Genomic DNA, 12,630 nt, shown 5'->3' with positions numbered 1-12,630 from the left:
TCAGGGCTGCACTACAAGCCATCAGGGTAGCAGTGAAGAAGGACTGAAATTGCCAGTGTGACAGAGCAGCTGTGCAGCAACAGCTTGAGGTTGTTGTGTTGCTCATCTTGGAACAGCATGCAGATGCCTTCATGGATTTAAAGAATACAGAGTGGGTAGGTGTAGCACACCAATAGTGAAACTAGGGGAAATACACTCAGAAGTTAATATAAAACTTGCGTGAGAATTATTTTTCTCTGAAATAAATGTGATGCTGTATTTTACAGTAAATGGACCCATATTCGCACTTTCCTTCTAGATCCTCATTGATTCTTGAATGTTCTTTTCACTGTACTAGCTGTTCATTTCTTAAAAATATGTTGCTGGCGCCCTTTCTGTTTTTCTGTATTGCAGACAAATGTCACCTGCACTCCAGCTATCTGGACTGATAATGAACTTTCACTAATTGTAAGAAACGTATGTCAGAAAAGATCCAAAACAACAGTGCAGAGTTGCTTTGTGCTTGTTGGTGCAGCACTTTGGTTTTTTGGATGTTGAGCGATGGGCCAAGCTTTTCGTAAGCTTCTGCGAAGATATTTAGGATAGTTTGGAGGTACACAACCCTGTTTAACACCTGATCCCACTGTGAATGGTTAACTTTGAAAACCATTCTTATCTGCAATTGTTGCTGTCATATTATCATGGAGGAGCCGAAGGATGTTCACAAATTTATCTGGACAGCCAATTTTCAGAAGGACAGTCCACAGAGCATTACGATTTACAGTGTTGAAGGCATTGGTCAGGTCAATAAATGCCATATACAGGGGTTGGTTTTGCTTCATTAATGGCTGCGTAGGGGGTCTCCACCCCCATCATTCTGCCCGGACACTGAGGTCCAGTGCTGAGGGCCTTCTGGCAGCTCCCTCGCTGTGAGAAGCCAAGTTACAGGGAACCAGGCAGAGGGTCTTCTTGGTAGTGGCACCCGCCCTGTGGAAAGCCCTCCCACTAGGTGTCAAAGAGAAAAACAAGTACCAGACTTTTAGAAGATGTCTGAAGGCAGCCCTGTTTAGGGAAGCTTTTAATGTTTAACAGACTATTGTATTATAATATTTTGTTGGAAGCCGCCCAGAGTGGCTGGGGAAACCCAGCCAGATGGGCGGGGTATAAATAATAAATTGTTGTTGTTGTTGTTACCAAAGTGCTTTTGCACTCAGCATCTCCCTGCCTCCCAAATTCCATGCCAGAGCGAGAGCCAGGTACCAAGATGATCTGCGAATGAAGCTCACTCCCCCCGGGCCCTGGGGGGAGCTTGCAAGGACAATTACCCTCAAATCATCCTTGTTTATCTTTGCTAACGGGGAGCGGCATATATTAAGGCAGACAGGGAGCAGCATCCATTAAGGCAGTCTGCTCTCTGCATTTTTCTTGAAGCTGTCGAGCAGTGAAAATCATGTCCACTGTCCCCCTATAAGGTCGAAAACCATTTGGGGATTCAGGAAAAGTAGCCTTGGATATTGTTAGGAGATGGTTTGCTAAGATCATTGCAATAATTTAGCTGGCCGCAGCTAATAAAGAGATATCTCAATAGTTTCCTCAATCCATTCTATCACCTTTTAAAAAGAGATTGATAATTTTGCCATCCCTAAAGTCTGCTGGGATCTCCTCTCTCTCCCAGATTTTTTCGATGAGCTTGTGAAATTATTGTGTAAGTTCAATTCCGCCCACTTTGAAGAAGTCGGCAGGTATCTCACCAGGTCCGCTGGCTTTGTTATTTTTCATTTGGTTAAGAGCTGTACACAACTCTCCCAGATTTGGAGATACTGCAAACTCATCTCTATTTTTTGAGTGGAATTTGTAAGAGGACCTCAGGGCAGCTACAGGGGAGTTGCGGTTAAGGAGATGCTGGTAATGTTCTTTCCAGCGCAGTGCAATAGCTTATTTATCTTTAAAAAGTGTGGTACCGCCTGTTGAGCGTAGGAGGCATATGCCATGATTTATTGGCCCATAGATGGTCTTTGTGGCTTTAAAGAAACCCTGTGCATCATGAGTGTCAGCTAAGTGCTAGATCTCTTGAGCTTTTTTTTTTATCCACCAGGTGCTCTTTAGTTCTCTGGTTCTTCTTTGAACCTCAGCCTTAGCGTTGGCACAGGTTTTTGTCTTAGTGGCACAGTTTCTATTTCTTTGCCAGATCTGAAAGGCCTTCCTTTTCTTGTCAATAATACATTCAATCTCACTGTCATTCTCATCAAACTATTTCTTGGTGTTTGATATACAATTGCTTGTTCATAGGCTGCAATCATGGATGTTTTTAGCATGGTCCCGTGTTCCTTGATGTTGTCAGGGAACTCCAAAAGCAGATGGTCCTTAAGAGTTGTTTGGAAGCAATCCCACTTAATAAGACCTTGAAGGGCTTGAGTGTTCATTTTGTGCCTTGGTTTCCTTCCTTGAAGCCTGCGTTGAGATATAATCTTGATAGCCATTGTGGAATGTATTAATCGGTGATCTGTCCAGCAGTCGTCAGCACTCTTCATACGGGCCTATTATACCCGCAGGTCTCAGGGCAGTTCACAGAATAAAATCAGAATATAAAACCACAAAATACATAATCAAAATAAAAACAACAACAACCCAATAACCACCCCCAACACATTTTAAAAGGGCATAGGGTGTCCATCAAATTTTCTCTTAAAAATCTTCTGAAGATATTCCCTAGTTAGCTAACTATTTCCTTTAGGTTAAAAAGAAAAGAGAAGGTGGGTTGTTTATTTAATTAATGCTAAGTATTCATATCTTATGAATTTTATGCTAACTCTCCTTATCTCTTTTTGTTACTCCTATAATGATTTTACATTCTGGGTTATGTTGGTTTCTGTATCCGTCTTACTTTAATGTTTTATGACTACTTGTTTCCCATATGATTTGGGGGAGAAATTACCTCTTTCTTTTCCTAATCATGTTTTCACTTGTTCTCGCAAATGACTGCCAGGTTTATAATGAAGGCTGTGTGTGGCTGTGTGTGCGTGCATCTGTTCCTTTTCCTCATGGCCTAGTGTTGGGTTCTCCAGGTCTTTCTTTCTATGAAAAGTGGGCCATCTACTGTTGGTTTCGAGTATGGGCTTTAAATTGATATTAGTACGGCAAGCATAGGGAAAGAATCAGATTGCGTATACAGACACTAAACATGCAGCATACATTATTGAAAGGAATGTGCTGAGCATATTTACTTTTTTGATATACGAAGAGCCTCACGGAACGGATTAATTTCGTCTTGCAAGGCACCACTGTATATTCCCGCCCCCAGCTCGGTATTTTGTTTTGAAGGAGAATTTAACACTTGCAAATTCAATAGACCCTATGACCTGCCTTTACTAACCTAAAAATATCCAGCTTAAAATAAAGATATTCTGGAAGGCTGTGTCCTGAATCTTCCAGAATGATGTAAAAACTCCTGTGAGAGCTGGCTTTCATTAAGCAAAATTCAGATGGGGCAAATTAGTTGTAATTAACTGTATTTTATATGTTAGTAGATATTGTATCCTATACTTACACTTGAGCACAGATCTATCTCTTATGTGCACTATGTATGTATGTATGTATGTATGTATGTATCACCCTATGAACAAACTTTGAGAATGTAAGAATGGACTTCCCCATTGAAATCAATGAGGAAAGTATTCTAGTCATCTACTGGCTAGAAAAGATAGCTGGATTGGGATATATATTTGGTTTTGCTAATTTTCTCTGGGGAAGTGGCAGGATACAAATCAATCTATCTTCATTTGTTGTTTTTTTAAAAAAACCTCTCATGGCATAGGGCACAAGAAGGTTTGCTTACAGCTTGATAAAAGTAGTTAATTTTCAATTTATAGCCATTTATCTAGCAGGTACATCTGTTTCAACATGATTATCAAGTGATTACTTTAAAAACTGCATCCTAGAATTCTGCAATTTTGACTCGTCTACATCTTCTGAGTCATATCTAGACCTATCTAGTGAACTGAGAAAAACATGCCTAATAATGCCAGTGCTAACCAGCCAATGTCAATGTAGACATTCTGCCCTTTGCTCGTTATTATGAATCACCTACTTCTGATTTTTGAATTATTAACTGTAAAGGTGATGCCCAGGAAGGAACAGTCCAGCTAGTTTTTCTAATTTCTGTACTAGAGTGTCATAGCTTGTCTTCCAAGTACTTGTTTTGACTTGTATTGGATGTGGTCATGATCAGTGGAAAAAATGACAGTATTCCCCCACTCCCCGCTTGAAAATAATTCAAAGCCTCAGGGGTTTTGTATGTGCCTGCATGCGTGTCTTAAATATAAAGCAAATGCATCTGTAACCAACAACAACAAAAAGGCTTTGTTTCAAGTGGAAAATATAAAATATTGAAGTAGTGCATTCAGCTGAAAATTAAAAGGTAAAAAGGTAAAGGTACAGGACCCCTGGATGGTTAAGTCCAGTCAAAGGTGACTATGGGGTGCAGTATTCATCAAGCTTCAGGCAGAGGGAGCTGGCATTTGTCCACAAACAGCTTTCCAGGTCATGTGGTCAGCATGACTAAACTACTTCTGGTGCAACAGGACACCGTGACGAGTGCCAGAGTGCATGGAAATGCACTTTACCTTCCTGCCATAGTGGTACCTATTTATTTACTTGCACTGACATGCTTTTGAACTGCAAGGTTGGCAGAAACTGGGACAGAGCATTGGGAGCTCACCCCATTGCACGGATTTGAACTGCTGACCTTCCAATTGGCCGCAAGACCAAGAGGCTCAGTGATTTAGACCACAGCACCACCCACGCACCATTAGCTGAACAGTAAATTTATAGTTACAGATAGGTAGCCGTGTTGGTCTGCCATGGTCAAAACAAAATAAAAAAATTCCTTCCAGTAGCACCTTAAAGACCAACTGAGTTAGTTCTAGGTATGAGCTTTCGTGTGCATGCACACTTCAGATACAGTGTATCTGAAGAAGTGTGCATGCACACGAAAGCTCATACCTAGAACTAACTCAGTTGGTCTTTAAGGTGCTACTGGAAGGAATTTTTTTAGTAAATTTATATTCATTCATGTTTTCTCTAAGTGATTTATTGACTTCAAGATTACATAGTACGATTATTCTGGCCTTGACTGTCATTCAAAAAAATAATTATCACCTTTTGGGCTTGTAGCCTAACTAAAACCATGATCCAAAGAAAGGAAATAGCATGGAAGAGAATGCAATTTCTAGGTGGGATACTATTTTGCCTGGGCTACTCAATATTTCTCACTGCCAAAGAAACAGATGGCTATTCCGTTTCAAAAGAAGCTAGACTTCAGTAGGAGAAACTGCTGCAGCTACAACCATATATACAATTCCAGCTGTGTGTATGTTCATGTATATTTGTCTCTGACTTGGGTTATGGCCATTGTGCTTTGACTTTATGAAATTAATTAGTTGACATTCAGGGGTGTTGCTTCCAGGTGGATAAATGCAGCTAGTTGCTTATTTTGTGCTGTAACTGTATTTTTATATCTCTTGCTCTTATCTGTATTATGGTGGGTTTTATGCTTTCAGCTGTATTTCATGACTTTTGTAAAGCTATGAGAGTAGTCATTTCACCCAAAACACAGCCTAGAAATCTAACAAACAAATAATGCCAGGACCAGGCACCCTCAATGATATGGGGCATAAAGGAGACAAACTTATTACACTCTGAAGTTAATGGAAGTACTTCACGGAAAAGTGCCTCTGGGTTGCGTATGGGAGCCATTCATGCTGTGATTCATCATGGTTGTGTCATCTTTTTTAATAATGATTTTTAAAACTGCAGTTAAAGGGAAGAGATGGTGTTTTACTCCTTGCGCATAAGTGATCAGCCTAGCTGGTTGCACCTTTAAAAGTTTGCTCTCATTTTAAGAGCTCTTCCCTGTAAGAGAATGTGACTAGCACAGTAATCTCCTTAGATCGAGAATGAACTTTTGTAAGTGTGCCAACTTTATACAAGCAAATGTGGCAAATGAAAAATCCCCTTTAACATTGTCACATCCTGGTGGGGGCTGCCAGCTGCTTCCAAGTTCCCATGCGTCTCACTGCTGGACTATTCACACCCTTATCAATGAATCAACGTTCTGTTCATTGAGCCTAAATGAGCAGAATTATGATGTGCATATTCGGCCAAAGCACCTGACCCTTGGGTGACACGTCCGTCACACACTACGTTTATTCAGGCATCTTATCTAAGAATGCAGGAGTCTGCCTTATATCAGATCAGACTATTTGTCCATTTATAGTCTAATAGTATACCCTGACTGGCAATGACACTGCAGGGTCTCCAGATAGGCCTTCTGCCTCTCCGGATACCTGATACTTTTAAACAGTGTCCTGCCACCTAACAGGGATTGAATCTGGAGCTTCTGCATGCAAAACACATGCTCTATCACTAAGTGAGAGGGCCCTTGGTATGTTTCACACTCAAAAATAGTTTTGTTAAGGCACTTCCATACCTGGATGTTTATTTTGTTTTGCATAGTAAGGGGAAGTAGACCCAACAAGCTTTGGGCTACTTGCCAAGCATTGGACACCACTAGCTTGGGTGGACTGACTCTGTTCTATGGTTTTATAATACTGAGTTGTAGGGTGCCTGCCATCTCATGTAAGTAGGGCCATAATGATTATGCAGTGCATGTGTAAAGAGACACACACAAATCTAGAGAGCAAGGAAATGGTGATTCGGACAATTGTTTTGGATGACAGGGTGTATTTGTGGGCATTTTGTGTGGCTACTCAAATGCAGAGGCCATGGTGCATACTTTAATTGTTACACATTGGTTGACATCCTCAGATAAGAACTGCCCTATTTATATCAATATAGCTGAAGATATACTAAATATTGGCTATTGGGAGGCAGTCACTGCAACCTATTTTATAGTGACAAGTAACATAGAAATGATTGTAGTCAGCTTACACCAGAATAAATAATGTGGAGATTTGGAAATTACTTGGAAAACCACAGATCTTTTCTCACTTTCCCTTTTTGGTACAGCCACTTGCATTTCAGAGTTGGGAGACACTCCAGGAAAGCATTCAATGCTATGCAGAGGTCCGGGTGCAGCTGTGGAGGAGAATGAGCTGAAATGAAAGTCACTCCTCCATGCACAAGCAGAAGTACTTTCACTTGTACTGCTAAAGCACCATTCGATCCAAGCAGACCTGGCCCGCTGATAAGGCAAGGTGAGGTGCCCGCCTTGAGCAGTGGAAGCCCAAGAGAGGCTCCTGCCTTGCCTCCACTGCCCACCCCATCACCTCTGCTGGCAGCAGCAACGGTTTCTGGCAAGATCTTGCGAGGTCTTGCTGGAAGCCAATGCTGCTTCCAGCACTACACAGGCACCATCAACAACACAGCTAAGAGAGGTGTGATGGTGGCTGCATTGGGGGGGGGGGGCAGGGAGGTAGCAAATTCTGCCCCTGGATCTGAACCCCAGGAAGTATAAGGCACCAGGATATTCAAACTGGCCACCAAGGCAATGGAGCCTGGGCTCTTCACTCCCTGTGCCCCAGGGACAACTTTTAGGCTGAGGCCTTAGTGGCAGTGCTACTCATATGGTGGGCAGAACCAGAACTGCATCTCTTCAGTCTAGCCATGACCATGTGCTCTGAGGGACTAACAGGGGCTGGCTGCTTATATATTACTCCTTGCTCAGTTTGAGCAACTGCCAAACCTCTGAGGCTTCATTCCTGTCGCTGGTCATTTGGTTCTCGTCTGTTCAACCAAGCACCCAACCACTAGCACATCTTCAGAGTATGTCTCTCTCTGCCCTGGCCTTTGTCTGCCTGATCCAGTGGCTGATCTCCAGCCTGTCTATGATCACACCTCTGTCCCATCTGATTCATCCCTGTCTTGCCAAAATCAGACCCCCTGACACAAAGGTAGGTCTCATTTGAAACAGTGGAGCATTCGCATTTAACTATGTGTACATATTTTCAATAGAACCCATCCTAAGCACACCTACTCTTCTCTGGGTTTTATAATTCACATGGCATCCTCAGTGAATGTTGCCCTTTAGAGCATTTCATATGTGGATGAGCTCCAGTGTTAACAGAGAGCTTCACAAACTTTTGATCACCCAAGGCTAGGTTAAAGTTGGAGGCAATTGTTACTCTACACTTCCTGTGTTCCCTGGCAATCTTTTTCACCCTTGAGAATAGTGGGGGTTGGGTATAAAGTTGGAAGGTGGTGGAAAAAATTGCCACCCTCTTGTGTGAATGAAAGACTATATTGGGACCAGAGGTATATAGTGGTGGATGCAATTTTAATTTTCCAAGGTACACTTCAGCCCCATTTGTGGCACATTTGTGTGCCCTGGCACAAAGCTAAGAAATTATCTGCTTGATAGTAACTACTACCTGCCTCTGGTGTTAAATCACCGAGATGGATGGTGAATAATTTGGACTCTGTAAATGTCAAGAAAACATGCACCCACAAGCTCTGAAAGGAAGGTTGGAGGAGCGTAATGTGATGCCTTCCTTCAGTTACCGCTTTCTTCTTAAATTCTCCTACACTGCTTCGTTGTTGATTTGGGATGAGTTGGTAGTCTCCTTGACCCCTCCTGCTAATTCTTTGCTTTCCTCCTCCCCACAGAGTTAAGTGACTTCTCAAATAGTCTCCCTTTTATCATGATGTTTGCAAATGCCTCATCTCCCCCTTTCACTCTCCTCCATCTGCTTAAATGTTGGTCCTTACATCAAAAGCATAATAGCTTTCACTTGTCTACCAGGCCTCTCCTATTTTGGGAGCTGATCTGGAAGTCAGATAGAACCACCAAGCAGGCACAATCTTGCTTTCAATAGCTGTCTGCTCATCTCTTTAAGCCTCTGCAGTCGCTTGAGGAAACTGAAGGCTGCTTTTCATATGTTAAGAAGAAATCATATCTTGCCATGCTGTCTTTGAAATCCCAGTCTACAAAGAACTGTCCATTTTGCGCTGACATTGGCCTGGAATTCCCCTATCAAACACATGCGCTTAACTTTCTCCCTGACACACACATCTGGCAAGTGCAACCTAGAAAAGCAGGCTATTTCATTCCGAACATGGCTGTTCTCCATCTTGCTCACAGAATAACACCCACCCGGTTCCTATTGAAGCAAAGAACAGAAATGGTCTTGCCCTACCCCACCCCTCGCTTTTTGGCATATTAAGCTGGCAGAGCTCTTAAATTCCCAGGAGCCTTTATTCTATACCATCAGATTTTCTGTCTTCGCTGCACTTTCTAATACCCTGGAGGCCATCCTGTGTTTTATTTACAATTTCCTTTCAGTGTTTAAAGGATTATATGATCTTTTGCTAGTCTGAGACAGCAGCAGGCTGTTGAGAAGCAGTAAATGGTTTCATTTTCTTGGGAGGAACTTCGTATTGGGACATGTAATATATTGGCCACTATGAAATAGGTTGTACTGTATTATATTACTACTAATTCTCAGTTGAACATTATCTCAGAAAGCAGCTCACAGCAATTAAAATGCTGCTGGAAGCAGGAGAATCAAGGAAGGAGCTGGGGGGGCCAGGGCTCCCCAAAGTTTCCAATGAAAGGGCCAGTCCCCCTAAAGTTGGTGGACATTGCCATTCAAATGGTGTCTATCTGTGCATGCTATGTCACGTGATTATGTGGGGCAGGGCTTACCTGGGCCCCCAATATTTTATTCAAGTTGGCACCCCTTTTTGGAAGAAAGGGGTTTTCAGCTGGAGCTGAGTCCCGACAGTGAGGACTGGCTTGCTGTAGCCTTCCTTTTCCCTAATGGCCTCAACTGATATAGCTGCTGCAGGAAGGCAAACAGAGAGGGCAGAAATAGCTGACGAGACTGAAAAAGATTCACTGTCAGGATCCTATGACAATGAACACCAGCAGAAACTCCTGAAGAGGGGAAGACAAACTCCAGGGCATCCGCCAGAGGGGGAATGTGCCACATGGTCTGTTTCAAGGAATCGATTCTCATAACACATTTATTTAAAAGAGTCTATGTCCCATTTGTTGACTTCTCTCAGATCAAGTTCTGAGGCCTGAGGAACTGGCTGTCCACAAAAACAGATGCACGATCCAAATCAGGCAGGAGGTCAAGTTCCAGGGCAGCAAATGAGGTTCTCAAAGCAGCCCAAGGCAGGTGCGTGTTCAAGGTCAGGAAAAAGGTCAAGCTCCAAGGCAGCAACAGGGAGTCACTCAGGCCAGAAGCAGGTTCAAAGACAGGTAGTGGTCACCATGATCAAAAGGAGCAAACAGGAGAACACAGCAGGAACTGGGCAGAGTCCCCACATTGCGTTGCTAAGGCTGAGGAACAAGACCAGACTCTTCTAGGACCTGTTGCCCCTTGAACCAGCCCACTGGAGGCTCAAGCAGGCTGGTACCGCAGCCTAGATGGTATCATTCAAGCTCAGTCTACCAGGTTTGTCATAGAAACAATGCAGGTAGCATAGGTGGTAGAGCACCAGTGTCTTTCTGCTGTGAACACCCCCACCCCAGTACCTTTCACAGGAGCTACAGACTGAAAGAAAGAGGTAAGCTCAGATGTTCATTTCGTATGCTTCTTCTTCATAGAGAAGACTTACTTTGAAACTTTACACTAGAGATGGGGAACCTGTGGCCCTCCAGATGTTGTTGGATTAAAATTCCCATCATCCCGGGCCAATGGCCATGTTAGCTGGGGCTGATGGGAGATGAGGTGCAACAACATCTGGAGGGCCACAAGTCCATCACCTGTGCTTTATGCCCTAGAAATCATTCCCCATTTTTCCAACCAAGAGCATGTGTTAGGATGATAAAGAACTTGGACTGTGCAGAGATTCCCCCCACCTTTGTCTCTGCCAAAAAGTTCATGTAAAGTACTAAAGAACTTTTCAATCTGTATGAACATTGCTCAACACCTTTTCCCTACAACAGATGTCATGCTGGTATGTGGCTGCATAATGTTAGAGGTTCTTTTTGTTAAATATCACACAGTCAACACACTGATTTATGTCAAGGAACATCAACAGGGGGAAGTGATACCTCGTTCTCCTCATACTGAAAAAGTGAAACCTGTAAGACAGACTTGAATCCAGGCAAGGCAGTGGGAGGGATTACAATTGCGGACGATATCAGTGCTTAGGAAGTCACACTTTCCCCTTCTAGTTGAATAATATATAATAAAAGCATTTTTAAAAAGTTACAGCTGCCTATGGATTAAAGGTTTACTAAAAGTCTGGTAGAAGAAGGCAAGAGACAATGATAAGGATATACGTTGTTCTATAATCACCACTATTTTGTGTACATTCTAAAAATTAATAAAAAATGCTTTGTTCTATTTGGAATTTATTTTAATAAACTTATCGCTTGTGCAATAGATGCCCCAGACAGATCACATCTTTTGTCTTCGCGTGGTACAAGAAAGATATCTGTTTAAGGTATAAAGATGGTGCTGTCTCTGCACTGGGATTTGGAATAAAATGCTCCAATTTTTTTTTGTTTCGACAGTCAAAATACTAAGTTGCATCTTTGTTCTGCTTCCAAGTGTGGTTGGTTTTATATTCCTGATTTTGTACTCTGATCTTAGGGTGCTTCCAGACTATTGCTCTTATTTCTCAGGTCTTAGATTAATGCCTTTTGTTCTCCATCCTACTGAATGCCCAAATTGCCCAGAATCACTAAAGGCCTGAAGTTTTTCTTTTCTGAACAAGAAGCCCCAAGCGCTTTAGCCTTTTGCTGTACAAAAGAGACTCTAACCTCTGTAATATTTTAGTAGCTCAGGTCCTTTCTGAATCTACTTTGAGCAACCTTGACCCAAACATTATTTCATAAACGAAAAAGAATGAGTTTATCAGCTTTGTACATTCTAGCTTACTATCTGAATCGTGGCACACCAACAAGCAAGCTGAACAAAAGTGGAGAGAAAGCCTGTGTTGAGAGTATAGTTTGGTGGGTGTGGTAATTGTTAAGAATATCAACAAAAATGTCACATTTGAGAGGCAGACAATAAATCACAGACTGAGGCCAGCAGAAAAGAATCGGAAAGAGGTGGAAGCAATTTTCAGTGTTTGTCTAAACGCAAAACAGTCTAATCATGTTAAGACCTGAACTAGTGGGAAACTACAGTTTTGTGGTGTTAGGACTTTTTTTTAATTGTTACACAGTAACAAAAAGGAGGGCTTTTGCGGTTTTGGGGCTTTTTTTGCATTTTGTTTTTAAAAGGGAAAGTGTTCCAAAGTGTTCCAGCAAGTTTTGGTACAGGAAGCAAATTCTATGCCAAATTAGCACTAATATCTAGATTTTACAGGTGTGCTTTCTCCCTTTCCTTGCCTCTTGAGCTGGGAAATCCCCTTTATATTGTTTTTATAAAAAATAAAATAAAATATAGTATTGTCTTTCCCCTTGCTTATTGCCCAAGAAGTGAAGATGAGTCTCCACAGAATTTAGACAATGTTAACTGGGTCAAACTAATTTGGGTTTTGCAGTCTAGCATGCTACTAGTAGAGAAACTATGTCCAAACATTCAGAGCTAACCACAAGTAGCCACAGCCCTGGCCAGCTTGAACCAAGTTGCAATGGGCATCCTTTTCACAATCATTGCCCTGCCCCCCAGTTCAAAGTGCCAATGACATACATGCTTTGTATATTGATGTTCATTAATTTCCTTTATGATC

At 42.2% G+C, this 12,630-nt stretch overlaps 1 long non-coding RNA gene across 1 annotated transcript in view; it reads right to left on the bottom strand.

The window, feature by feature from the left end:
• Positions 1-1,159: 1,159 nt before the first annotated feature.
• The window catches only part of LOC309338301, a 31,651-nt gene continuing 20,180 nt past the window's right edge, over positions 1,160-12,630 (bottom strand). Inside the window, exons 2-3 of the long non-coding RNA XR_014154853.1 lie at positions 6,962-7,074; positions 1,160-2,516 (exon numbers count right to left, since the gene is read on the bottom strand). This is a non-coding gene — a long non-coding RNA (uncharacterized lncRNA). The remainder of the gene's footprint in view (positions 2,517-6,961; positions 7,075-12,630) is intronic.

The sequence above is a fragment of the Podarcis erhardii genome (assembly GCF_964252035.2).
Source record: "Podarcis erhardii genome assembly, chromosome: 3".
NCBI lineage: Eukaryota > Metazoa > Chordata > Lepidosauria > Squamata > Lacertidae > Podarcis > Podarcis erhardii.
Note: the sequence above shows the minus strand (reverse complement) of the source record. Positions and strands in the feature narration are given on the sequence as shown.